General features: G+C 50.1%; 1 protein-coding gene across 27 annotated transcripts in view; it reads right to left on the reverse strand.

Annotated features, from left to right (window-relative positions):
- The window catches only part of MEGF11 (multiple EGF like domains 11), a 384198-nt gene that overhangs the window by 208170 nt on the left and 161915 nt on the right, over positions 1–14113 (reverse strand). The gene's annotated exons all lie outside the window — the stretch shown is intronic.

A 14113-nucleotide genomic window follows, 5' to 3' on the forward strand; every position in this document is an offset into this window, starting at 1 on the left:
GCTTAGAACAGTGCCTGGCACGTGGGGACCTAGCTAGTGTTCCTTTCAAGGTCATCTATTCTACTCCCCTGCCTCTCAGAAGTCACTCACTCTGAAAGCATGTATTAAGTATCTATTACATACCAGACATTGTGCTAGGTGCTAGGAATACCATAAACAAGCAGCCACAGCCCCGATTTTCACAACGTGATAGTGGGAAGGGGGGACAGGAACTGAGTGAGTGAGTGGGTGAGTGAGCGAGCAAGGGAACTAAAATGGTGCTAAAATCACTAAAACGGTGATAAACTCACCACCAGTTCAGAGAGGCCTCTGTGGTTCATCTTATGTCTCAGCACCTAGCACAGCACTGGCAGATACTCCATTAATATGTGCTGAATGACTAAGTGTCTGAATCTGTAAAGAATCTCTCCCCCCATCCCTTTATCCAGAGCTCTGCTTGTCCCTAATGTGCCAATCTGGTTGGGTTGAATATATAATTCAGCTAAGACACTAGGGCAAGGCCAAGTCCCAGGTGTCCCCATGGTGGGACAATGAAAGGCTCTTTAGAACAATTTCTAATGACTCTCCAGCTTAGAGTCAAGGACTGTTCCAACAAAACTCAACAAGGATTTCAGTCGGATTTGGGCCTCTACATTCTAGCCTGGAGCCCTGGGGGCCCCCCATCATCAAATAACAGTATTAGATCACAGATTCCCCTAGGGACCTATCCTATCTCCATCAGTCACCCCAAGATTTTAGCCCGCCTCTCAGAGCTCGCCTCAACATGGCTTAACTCTTAATAATCATTTATCAATTAAAATTGCCAACTTGTCAGAACAAAACCCTACAGGGTTTGCAGGTCCAACCACGGGGCCTCATAAAAGGACCAGCAATGCGGTCAATTAATTTCCTTGATCAATCCTACAGGGCCAGATCTGTCTGTGGACACTCCTGGTACCCCAGTCTTCCTCGCTTTGTAAAGGATTTTCCTGGCTGAGCTGTTCAAACCACCAATCCTGCCTTCCTGCAAGGAGCAACAGCTTTTCAACTTGTTAATGATGTTGGAACATACGGCCTGAGTCAGCAACCCCCAGCACACGACCCAAGAAAATCTTTTTCTGAGTTTTTCCCCCCCATTTGACAGATGCCAGGCTTTCTCCAGAAAGACACATTCCAAGTGATTGATTTTTTTCTTTGGGAAATTGATCCTCACCACCTACAAGGAAAGCAAAACATGAGGCTTGTCTAGCATTCTTTTTTTTTTTCTCATGCTCTGATTTAAAAACTAGTCCCCCGATTCTGCCTCACAACTTGCCCTCCCTGAAGGAGTAGGCCGCTTTTCCCGACCACATGTGACAGAGTCCCACAGGAGGGGGGGTGGGGAGCTGGGCAGGTGGACATCAGAGAGGCCCTGAAAGGGAGATGTGGTTAAGCACATGGGCTTCTGGTTGGGCAGACCTGGGTTCAAGTCTTGGTTCTTCCACTTAGCTAGCTGTATGGCCTTGAGTCAATTACAAGGACCTAACAACGCAAAGCCTCCAGTTCTCCATCTATAAAACTAGATCAGTCGCATTAGCTAAAGAGAGAGTTGTTGTGAGGGGCTAAATAAAATTATGCCTATAAAGTAGTTGGCAGAATGGGCTTTTAGCAAAGGCCCTATAAATCCCAGCTCTTACTACCAAGATTGGTTTTAGAAGAGGCAGACCACACAAGACATTCAAACATACCCAACTTAGGGATGTCAATAGGTGTCTCAGAGCAAGGGGCCAGGTAATTAGAGGCCCTGCTTCCAACGCCTCACCCACAGCCTGTGCCAATCCTCTACCAAGGAGCTTCTAGCAGCAGGGGATGCAGTCACTGTGCTCCAACTCACTCTTGCATCCACATCCTCAAGATAGGTTCTCTCCAACCTCTGGGCCTTTGCACCTGCTGTCCTCCCTCCCAGAGATCCTCTTCCCCTCCTTCTTGCTGTCTTATTCACCTCTCAGGTCACCTTAAATGCTGCCTACCTCAGGAGGCTGTCCCTAGACACCTTTGAAGGTTAAGTGCTCCTGATACACACTCCCCTAGCACCTGCCCTTCCTTGTCAAAGTACAGGTCACAAATCATTGCTCTGCCTGTTTGACTGTCTTCAACTCTGGACCAAGAGCCTCTGAAGGGAAGAGGCTCTCTCCCTCCCTCTTCCTCTTCCTCCCCCTCCCTCCCTCTCTCTCCATCGAAACCTCAGAGTCCAGCACAATGCTGGCACAGAACAGAAGTTTAATAAACATCTGTTGAATGTATGAATGAATCAGTCAATGAAGCCTGTTCCATTATGAACCACTCTAATTACTAGAAAGCTTTTTGCTTCACTGAGCTGAAATCTGCCTCTGCGGATCTTGCCTGTGTCGGTGCTGAGTCTGCCCTTTCCTGCTCCCAGCCCATGTTTCATCCTGATTCCACACGATGAGCCTTTGGGTGGCTTTGCTCTATTGAGACTGAAGCTGGGCAGAGACAGAGTGACGGGAACCCACAGCTTCCGAGGAGGGTGTCGCTGGGAACAACGCTGCCCTTGCAGGAGAAGCATCCTTCCTGCCTTCAAAGTGAGCCTTTTGTCCTGATGTTGTTCTTAGCCACACCCTCCTCAGAAGCTGCCCTGTCAGGGTTTACACCAGTGAGCGCAGTCCCTGCCACATGCCCCTGTGGCGAGCAGCCCGTGGTCCTGCTGGTTTTAAATCTCATGCCTACTGAGGAGTTAAATCAGGAGCTACTTAGCACCACTGATTTAGGGCTTTAATAAAAATAATGCAAAGTGAAGGGAAAGGCAGCTGTGAAGGTCACTGTCAGCTCCTCCTCCCTTCCTGCTACTATTGTCCTTGCTAGCATCTCTGCCCACCTCGGGACCCTTAAATTCCCTTGAAACCCCCAAATAGGAGGTTGTTCTTTTATGGATTCATCACCGTCAAAATCACAACCCTTGTAGCCCGGGCTGTTTTTGTTTCTTGGTGAGTTGTGTTTAGGAATTTCCTGACTTCTCAAGATGTCACACTTCTCTTTGAAAAGACCCATTGGAGTTCCCGTCATGGCGCAATGGTTAACGAATCCGACTAGGAATCATGAGGTTTCGGTTTCGGTCCCTGCCCTTGCTCAGTGGGTTAACGATCCGGCGTTGCTGTGGCTCTGGTGTAGGCCGGTGGCCATAGCTCCGATTGGACCCCTAGCCTGGGAACCTCCATATGCCACGGGAGCAGCCCAAGAAATAGCAAAAAGACAAAAAAAAGAAAAAGAAAAGACAAGACCCATTGGAGTTCCCATCGTGGCTCAGTGGTTAACGAATCCGACTAGGAACCATGAGGTTGTGGGTTCGATCCCTGGCCTTGCTCAGTGGGTTAAGGATCCGGTGCTGCCGTGAGCTGTGGTGTAGGTGGCAGACACAGCTGGGATCCTGTGTTGCTGTGGCTGTGGTGTAGGCCGTCGGCTATAGCTCCAATTCGACCCCTATCCTGGGAACCTCCATATGCCGCGGGTGCGGCCCCAGAAAAGGCAAAAAGACAAAAAAAAAAAAAAGACCCGTTAACATTCCTGGCCTGAGAGGCCTCTGACTCTGCTCTGTGGTTCATGGGCCACATGGACCACTCACACCCTCCCCATGAACAATGCAGGAGGTGTAGGGACAAGACAGCCTCTCCAAGACTTTATAGCCTGATGTCTGTGAGCGGGGAAGCTGCAGTTCTGCCCTAAATGGAGTTGAGAAGAGTTGATTTCCAACCCCGTGACCGACCCCAACCACCCCCTGACCCAGAGTCAAGCCCAAAGTGTTTCCTTACATTTCAAATAACTCTAAACATTTAATGCTTTAGTTTTTAAAGAACATTTTCATGTTAAAACCACCATCACCAGTCCCACGGCTTCTAAGTGGCAAAACCAGGATTCAAGGGCAGGGCCCTGCCAGCTGAAAGCAGACACTCCTCCCCACCCCACCACGGCCTCTGGAGCAGACCTAAGCCTGCAGGGCAGCTGGTAAGTGAGCAATGCCGGCAGAAGCTGCCCCACAGAGGGGGAGCCCCCGGTGGGGTGGCATGAAGCACCTCTCCAGAGTAGACCAAGTTTTCAGAAACAGTTCTGAGCAGCTCTCTCCTCTCCTCTAGGAGAGCAGGGTCACCTGCCTCTCACTGTTTTCGGCAAAGAACATGCCATCATTCTGGCCCTGGTAACATCCCGCTCTGCCCCTTCCCGCCTCACTCTGCAAGATGGCCTTGCCCCTTGTCCCCTCCTTGCTCACCTCTTCTCACCCCACCATGGAGCAGCCCTAAGCCTTGAAAAGAAATAGCTGAGATGAAAATGGGCTCTGTTCTCACCTAAATATCTCATCCTTGGGCTTATCTCTGTATCTTTGGGGAAAATCACCTCAATATACTTGCACTTGATAAAATGACAAGGCAGGGTCATTCAATGCAGCACTGTCTATGACAGCAAAAGCTTGGAATGACCTAGATGTCCATCCACAAGGAAAAGATTAAATCATTCGTGGTAGGGCTATGTGGTGGAATACTATGCAGCCATAAAAAGGAACCAGAAAGCTCTTTATGTACTAATAACATTCACAAAGCTAGAGCTGAAGTGAAAAAAGTAAAGACAGAGCAGGGTTTAGAATAAACTACCAATGGTATAAAAAATAAAAAGAGTAAGGAGGCATTCCCACTGTGGCTCAGCAGGTTAAGAACCCAACATAGTGTCCATGAGGACTTGGGTTTAGTTCCCAGCCTCGCTCAGTGGGTTAAGAATCCAGCTTTGCCACAAGCTGTGGAGGAGGTGGCAAATTCAGCTTGGATCTGGTGTTGCCAAGGCTGTGGCATAGGCCTCAGCTACAGCTCTGATTCAACCGCTAGCAGGTTCAGCAATTAAAAAAAAAAAAAAAAAAGTGTAAGGAAAGAATGCACATCCGTATTTCCTTACATGTGCATAAAATATCTCTGGAAATGGAAAGATGCACAAAAACTAATACTGGTTTCCTCCAGTAAGAGGGAACTGGGAGGAAGCCTTCATATTACATCCCCTTTTGTACCTATTAACTATTCAACTAGGGAGTTCCCGCTGTGGTGCAATGGGATTGGTGGCATCTCTGTAGCACCAGGACTCAAGTTCAATTCCTGGCTCATCACACTGGGTTAAAGGATCTGGTGTGGCCAAGACTGGGGCTCAGAGCTGATCCCTGGCCTGGGAATGCCACATGCTGCCAGATGGCCAAAAAGAAAAAAAAAAAAAAAAAAAAAATTCAACCAGGTGAATGTGTTATCTATGGAGAAAATAAACACCATTAAAGTTGTGAAAATAAGGCACACTCTCCAAAAAGCCTGTTAACATACACCAAACTCCTCTGGGAGAGGAAACAAGTCTTGAGCAAGAGTTAACTGTCATCACAGTGGGTCCCTGAGGGAAGGGGATTCAAGGCAGAAAAGCTCTGAGGAAGGCTTATTCTTGTCAGGAGGCTAAACCTTGGCCACTGCCTCAGTGTTAGTTCTGCTGTTGCGTTAGGGTCTGAGACGTCACCTCCCCAGCAAGAGCCTGGCTTCGCTCACCGCTGCCTGGCCCTGCCTGGGACAACAGCAGGTTTCCCGCAGTGCCTGGCGGAGGGGAGAGGCTGGCAGAGCAAGGACATGGCTGCGCCAGCTTCCCAGCAGCCGCTGGTCTCAGCACAACTTGGCGACACCCAAGAAAACATCATCACGCAGGTTTCCGAGATGCGTTTACTCCTGGGTCATGCTGAGTGGAGTATTTATTTTTTTCAAGTAAGACCCTTGTTCCCCCTCATTCCAACTTTCATCAGCCTAATCCTATAAGATGCTTTCCTTCCTCTGTCCCTTTCTTTCAATATTTTTTTAAATAACTCCATGAATTTATTACATTTATAGTTGTACAATGATCATCACAATCCAATTTTATAGGATTTCCTCTGTCCCTTTCTTTCTTTCTTCTTCCTTGTGTTCTCTCCTTATCTCCCAGTCCTCTCCTGTATGCCCTCATTTCCCTTTCTTTCTTCATGAATAAATTCACAGCCCAGCTCTAAGCATCTCCCCAGGACTAGAAGTGATTAAGCGCCCCATTCCTTCCATTTTAGTGATGGTCTGGTCATCAGTCCCTTTGGCCCTTTGTGGGGATGAGCTGGGGCAAAAAGAGGGAGGAGGAGAGGATGGCCAAGCCTATATAGCATGTTCCAGGCTGGTGCTGTCATTTCCAGTCAGGCCCCCCACAGGAGAGACCACAGGGAAGGAAGCAGAAGGGACCCCCAGATTGCTCAGCATCAGGGGGTTTTTTTGTTTTGTTTTGTTTTTTTAATGGCTGTACCTTCAGCATATGGAGGTTCCCAGGCTAGAGGACGAATCAGAGCTGCAGCTGCCAGCCTACGCCACAGCCACAGCCACATCAGATCCGAGCCACATCTGTGACCTGAGCCACATCTGTGACCTAACCACAGCTTGTGGCAACACTGGATCCTTAACCCACTGAGCGAGGCCAGGGATCAAACCCATGTCCTCATGGAGACTATGGTGGGTTCTTAACCCACTGAGCCACAATAGGAACTCCAGCATCGGCTCTTGAGAGGACACTGCATTCCAGCCGAGAGCAGCTTGTGGACAAGTGAGCATCATTTTTGGGCCCCTGTGCCCCTTCCTCTCTGCGCACCACAGTGGAGCCCACCTCCTCGGAATGTTGGATGATTCCTACCCTCTTGCTGCCTGCCACCTTCCCACTTTTCTTCAAGGTTCAGCCCAACCCTCTGCTCTTGAGGAACCCCAGATTGCCAAGAGGGGGCACACTCTACTTCGGATCACAGTTCTGGTGACACCTAGCTCCTATCTCCAACTCCTTAAAAGGTGGTCCAGTTCTTCTATGCGCCCTGCTCTCTTCCCCTGAATCCTGACTGTTACCTAGCACAGTATTTACAAAGGAAGAAATTTGGAAGGTATTTGTGAAAAGGATGGACATAGGATAAAAGAAAGGAAGAAAACAAAGGAGGGGTTAAAGAAAGATCCATTTCTGTCTCTGAATTTTCAGAGCATAGAATGTTACAATCCATCTAGCACTTTACAATTTCCAAAGCAGATTTATGTCTGTCTGTCATTTGCTTCTCCAAATCTCCTAAAAGGCAAGACAGGTCTATTACTATACCCACTTTATAGAAGGAAACAGTGAGGCTCAAAAATGTGAAGGCACTTGCCCAGAGTCACCCACACCTCAGCTGGATGACAGCCTGGGTCTCACGGCTCTGTGACACTGGCACTTGGCACAACCTCCCTAGTTATCTCTAGCATCCTTCAGCCTGCCTCTTAGAGCAGCTGGCCTCATTAATTATGGCCTTGCATGTGGGGGGCTCCTCTCATAGGCTGAGCTGTCAGCTGCTGGAGAGCAGAGACCCCCTCTGACGGTCCTCCCAGTACACCAACGTAGCCTGGAGCCCAGCACTGCACAGCAGCCAGGTGGACACTTGCTGGCAGCCCAGAGTGCTGTGCTGGGATGGGGGCCAGGAGCCCAAGCCTCATGCTGCGGGAAGTGAGCCTACAGCACTGCTGGCCTTCCAGGGCCTGATGAAACACTTCCAGAAAGCCCGAAAAGACAGGACACTTATTTTCCCCTGGGGGCAGAAAACTCCAGGAAAAGTGACACGCAAGTTAGCTCTTTCAAGCACCTAATGTTGCTTCTTGCATCGCCTGTCCCGGAGCATGTGTCCAGGAGCACAAATACCATGCGCTCAACAAAACATTTCACTGAAACAAGAGACCAGATCAGGTCGAGCGTGGGTTGCCATGGAGTCCATAAGCCCTCGGAAGGTAGCAGTCAGGGTGCAGCCCACGTGCTTCTGTGGCTCCCAACACAGCCACGTGCAAACACAGCTCCCAGGCCTCTGCTCCACTTCCTCCAGACCCAGACCAAGGCCTTCTGGAAGGCAAGATCACCTGACTCAGAGTCAGGAGACTGGGCTGTGTGACCTTGGACAAACGATTCTCAGAGTCACAATTTTTTCATCTGGAAAATGAGGACGATGATACCTGCCTCGTCATGATGTACACAATCAAGGCAAACAAGAGCTTTGTACACCTGTATAGTGGTTAAACTATGGGCTCTGAATCTGGGGTCCAGGGTTTAAATTCTTTTTTTTTTTTTTTTTAATGGCTGCACCTGCAGCGTATGGAAGTTCCCAGGCCAGAGACTGAATCCAAGCCACAGATGTGGCAATGCCAGATCCTTTAACCCTCTGTGCCAGGCTGAGGATTGAACCTGTGCCTCTGCAGCCACCCAAACTGCTGCAATCAGATTCTTAATCCACTGCATCACAGCGAGAATGCCGTGTTCAAATCCTAACTCCACCACTTCTGAGCTAGGAATTAGTTTCTAGGGCAACTCCATGGCTGACTGCCTCATTTGCCCACACATCTGTATGAACAAGCAGCTGGCAGAACCTATAGGTAAAGGTAGCCCCTGACCTTGGTAAAGGGAGAAAAGGGAAACAGGCTGAAGATCACCTGAGGGCAGGTCTTGGTTACCACAGCAACGTTACATTCACCCAGTAATTTACAGTTTGCAAAGACCCTTCTTTCCAATGATCTCCATTGCTTTTCAGCTCTCCTCCCCAGGTGCAGTTCATAGCCAGGGTCATCTGTCAGGTGTAGATGGATGAGAACCTCAAGCAGCTCAGAGGAGGCAGGTGACTTGACCAAGGTCACTCAACAAGCTAATAGAGTCACCGCCAGAACTCAGTCGGGCCAAGCCTGCCTGTCCTGGGCACCTATTCCCACAAAGAAAAGAGGTGAGACCTGTGAGGGTTAACAGGGCAGCGGCTGTCCCCAGCCCAGGTGTCCTGGCAGTCCCAGGGCAGAAGAGTCTTATCTGCAACAACAATGATGCCTCCATACCCGCAAGCTCTGCTCCAGACTCTTGCCTGCTCTGCTTCTGGCCCAGGGATGATGGCAAAGCCAGGGGCTCTACTCCCATGGGAGCCCCGTGGGATATGGCCCTGCCCACCTCCACCCATCCCCTGCTACCTCCTCCCCGAGGCCTCTGCCCTCTACCGTCTTCTAGTTTCTTGGACACATAAAGCTCGGTCCCACCTCAGGGTCTTCACCCATGCAGTTCTGCCTGCCAGAGTCTTCCTCCCCATCCCCAGTCATCGACAGTCATCCTTCAGCTCTCAGCTCCATAGCCTTTCCCCTGATATCTCTATCCTCGCATCTGAAGGTCTCCCTAGTATTGGCTCCCATCACCCCCATTTTCTTTTCCTTCATGGCACCCTTTGGAGATGTCGTTCTTGATTCACTTGGTGGAAAGTTATTGCAAGCCTTGTCTCTCATTAGGCTATGGAATTCATGGAGGCAGACACCTCATTTCTCCTTTTCACCCCTGAACATCCACCCCTGGCCCCAGCACTAAGTAAACATCCAATATACACGGTCTGAATAAGAAGTAAATGAATGCATTGCTTAGCCATTTGAGTAGGCATGCAATAAATATTTGTTAAATGGATGACCCTCTTTCTGAAAAGGTGTAATAATTACTGTCATAAGGACACTACCAAAATAAATATTTTTCATTTCCTGCCTCCCCCCATGCCTCTGTGGGACTGGATATAAATAACACCTTGCATTTGTATGTAATAGAGTAAAAATCCAATTCATGTCGAATCCCACACATTAATATTGTGAAGTAGATAGGCAAATGCTGCTATCCTCAAGATGGTGCACAGGGAAGCCAAGTGATTTTCCCAGCTTCACACAGAGGTTAACACAAGTGCGGAGGGCAAAGTAGGGTTGTCCCTTCTGCCCTGATCAAGCCAGACCTGCAGCCCTTCCCATAAGCAAAAGGATGCTGGAAAAGTCAGGGAATGATGCCTTGCTGGGCAATGAGCTCCCTGAATGAAAGGTCATGTCCATTTTATTAATTCTTACCTCTCTATCACCTAGTCTAGAGCCTAGCACATAAGAGGAACCTAAAAATCAACTGCTAAATCAACAAATTACATTTTGCCTGAAAAAGAAAATAGAAGGGAGTATGGACAGGGAGAGGTGGGAATTTTCATGAACATCTAAAAAGATGTTATATGGAAGAGAAACACTCATGCTGGGACCAAAATAAATCTTTTCCCACTACGAGTAGTCCAAACCCACTTGGGCTTCCTTAGGAGAGAGTGAGTTCCCTATCAACCTAAGTAATCAAACTGAACCTGATCAACCATCTCTGGCTGTGACAGCTTCCTGGGGTTCCATTTACACATCAAGGGTATGTGAATGATGGACCAGAGGCCCAGGCAGAGATTAGTGTCCAGAGTCAGTGGTCTTCAGAGTCCCACCTAGCCCTGAGAGTTTGTGATTTCCCGATATGATTATAAAGAAGGGCCAAAATCTACATCCTGATTTCCTGATCTGAAGCCCCCCATCCCACAGACATGAGAGCTGGGGTTCTGGACCACAGGATCCCTGCTCCTCTCTGAGTCTCAGCTATTCCATTTCACTTTTGGCCCTTGCTCTCCCAATGTGATGGTGCCGGGGATCAGAAAACTGAACCTCTACCCCTAAGTGTGGGTTGCCTGCTACCCGATGTCCCCTTGGTACCTCTTCCCTTCCCCCCATCATCTGAGCACAATCCCACTCACACACAACCCCCAAAGATCTAGCCAGGGTGTTGGGCGGCTACCTCCCTGAGAGTTGTCTCCCAGCCCCGCCCCCCCTTCACCAGCACATAGGAGCCCTTGAGTGGGGAGAACAAGGGTGCAGCTGGAAGGAAGCCCAGCTGGACCCAGAAACAAAGGAGGAGAGGGAGGCAGCCTTGTAGGACTGGGTGCCAGCTCCCAGCTGTCTCAGAAGGCCATTGTTGCCTCCAGTCTGCCCCTCTCAGTGAGCATAACAAGAGCAGAGCTCTCAAACAGCCTCCACCAAGGAACAGGGAAATTCATGAAGGAGAAGAAGGTGACAGGGTGGCAGAGAAGGGGAAAGCTGAACAGGAAGAAGTTCTCATTTTCAGCCTTAGATTTACTGCTCGGAGGCATTGTCACACCAGCACAAGAGGCCCAATGGGCTTGGATCCATGTGCCAACTCCCAGGGCCAGTCCTCACTGTCTCCAGGGAGGGAGAACCCAAGAAAGTACCCAATAAAGGCTGGGATCAGCCTTCCTCCTGCTGGAGATTGAAGAACAATGTCCCCCAGCCTTTTGGGGGAGGGGCCTTTGGATGTCCCCAAAGTCCCCTCCTGGCAGACATTGAAATTGTCAAACCCTACACCCTGCTTAGCCCCATAGAGACAGGGAGACATTTAGACCCAAGCCCTGCTTCGGGGGGCTTCAGGGCAACTTCTGCAAAGACCAAGAGGGAAGAACACATGCTGGATGACACAGAGAGGCAGATTAAACAGGAGGGCACCTGGAGCCTGCCCCGGACTTCTGCAGACAGCATATTCCTCTGGCTGGGGAGATGGAGACCTAAAGACTGTGTCCCATCCCTGAAAGCTTGGGAGTAAGGGATGTGGTGGGGACCACAGGTGATGGCCATGCTCCTTCCCTGCTGGGGATGCCCTGGCCATGGTCTTAGGCAATCTACCTAAAGCCAGCCCACTTCCAAGGGTTGTGATGCCTCGATTATGGAGACTCAAGTTGGGCCAAGTTGTGGAGATCACAAGGTGTGGGTATTCAGGATGGGAGATGGAGCTGATGTCATATGAAGTGTGTTTGTTTGTTTGTTTGTTTGTTTGTTTTGGTTGAGGCATGCAGTGGCTTGGATGTGGGCTCTCACTTCCTAGACCAGGAATTGAACCTGGGCCACAGCAGTGAAAGCACCAAGTCCTAACCACCAAACCCCTAAGGGACTCCCCAGATCATTTTTTTTTTCTTTTTAGGGCTGCACCTGTGGCAAATGGCAGTTCTCAGGCTAGGGGTCAAATTGGAGCTGCAGCTGAGACCGATGCCACAGCCATGGCAGTACCAGATCCTTATCCCACTGAGCGAGGCCAGGGATTGAACTCACATCATGATGAAAACTATGTCGGGTCCTTAACCCACTGAGCCACAATGGGAACTCTCAGATCAAGTCTTAGAGTAGAGAGGGTACCGGTATCCTCTGCCCAGGTCTCCCCTTCTTTCTCGCCTATACTGACCTTCCTCCATCCTGGGGAACATGGAAATTAACCGGTAACCTCTTCAGATGATAGAGCTACATTTTAGCAGGAATCTTTTGGAAACCAGAAAATCACCCAGGAGAATCGAAGATGAAGAGTCCTGGCTGGTCAAATGGGAGTGGTACTGAGAGGCCCTGAGACACAGCAATTTGCATGATGCCTTTTTCCTGAGAAGTGCACATTCAGCCAATGCCATGTGGGTGGATCCACCTCTGCGCACATCTGGCACAGTCCCTAGGAGAAAGCCCTGGCTTTGGAGTTCGATCCAATTTGAATTCTTTCTTCTGGTTCTCAGCCGAGGATCTCTGGCAGGTTACATGACCTCTCTATGCTGCGGCTTACTCATCAGGAGGCTGGACTCACACAACCCACTGCAAAGCCAGAGGGAGGGCACCCATCACGGTGCTGGCATGGCCTCACCATGTCACTGTCCCTCTGCCCCCCTACCCCCCACCCCTGCCCTGCATATGCAGCACATGCAAAGGGAAAGAGCAATCACTTGGCAGGAGAACGCCCTAGAATACATTCATCATTCCACCCAGCTGGGGCGCTCAGGGAGGGAGAGGGCCACTTGGGGGAAAGGATGTTAACGGGGCCAGCCAACCTGAAGTCCCCTCATCACCTTTAATTCTCCCAGAGGGAGCCTGTCCAGGTTGAGTTATCTTCTGTGGGAAGCAAAAGCAGCTCTGGCCCTTTTAACCTAACACGGATCATAGAGCAGAGAAAATATAACAGCCCCAAACCACTAAGCACTCTTCAACTAGATTTTCCCAGCCCTGCCAAAGAGGCAAGCGGCTGCGGCCACAGTTACAGGAATGACATGTATATTTTTTGGAGGAAGTGGACAGTGGAGGTGGCAGGGATCCTGGCAGGGGGAGCTGGCAGGGCATCACCCACATGACCTCACAGGCAGTCCCCGGCCAGGGCACCCTGGCCAGGAGACGCCTGCTGAGTCAGGGTTTCTGGGGACGGATGGCCTGGCCATGCCATGGGCCAGGGCCCAGAGCACAGGGACATTCCATTTCTCTCCATCATCCGCCCCTCCAGTGCTGTGTTGGTGGGTTGCCCCAACATATGCATAAAAATTGCAAGTCTCATAATTCACCCAGATGGTGGAAGCTCCCGAACTGCTCCTTCTCGAGAGACAGCTATTCCACCGCTGGGCCATATGGCTCCCCTTGCTCTGCACCCTTCGCTGGGAAATGAACCTCTTTCCCCAGGCAGCTTCTCAGATCTTAGAACCGGTTCTTGTTCTTCACAGGCAATTAAGACCTCCCGCTGAGGCATCCAGCCTACTCCACGCATGGTTTGTACACATGTCAGAGCGGTGTGTTAAAGCTCCATCAAGGTAAATACAGCAGGGCAAAGCGTGCTGGCTTTGCCTTCTACTCAAGGGGAGTGTCTACCACCACAGGCTCAGAGATGGCCCTAAAGTCAGCTCTCTGTTTCTCTGTAAGGGGCAGGGCAGATCCTCACCCCACCCAGACACAGCCTGGAATTCCCAGCTGGAAATGACCTGCATCACTCCTACTGTCTGCCTTTGATGAAGGCTGGTTTCAACATAGACAGAGACAGACAAACCTTCCACCTTCCACCCTTAGAGTTGTAAAGTTATTGGCAAAGACCTTTAAGACTAGCTTGTGGAGTTCCCACCGTGGTGCAACAGGATCTGCGGTATCTCTCTAGCACTGGGACGCAGGTGCTATCCCTGGCCTGGCAGAGCGGGTTAAGGATTTGGCTTGGCTGCAGCTATGGCTCAGACCTGATCCCTGGCCCGGGAACTCCTCCATATGCTGTGGGGAAGCCAAAAAAGAAAAAGGAAAAAAAGTCTAGCCTGTGAGGTAGGAATATGCTGACCTCCTCAGTGGAAGATTAAGAGCATCAGCGAGCAGAGACTCTCCTTGTCACTGGCAGGCTGGGTCCTCCAACCCCTCCCTGGGACACCTGCAGGCTGAACCCCAGGGCCCTGATGACACAGATGTAGACTTTCTATCTT

This window comes from Sus scrofa, chromosome 1, assembly GCF_054392235.1.
Source record: "Sus scrofa isolate SSC_HxYL_T2T_F1_AM1 chromosome 1, Sscrofa_HxYL_maternal_Yorkshire_Landrace_v2.0, whole genome shotgun sequence".
Classification (NCBI taxonomy): domain Eukaryota; kingdom Metazoa; phylum Chordata; class Mammalia; order Artiodactyla; family Suidae; genus Sus; species Sus scrofa.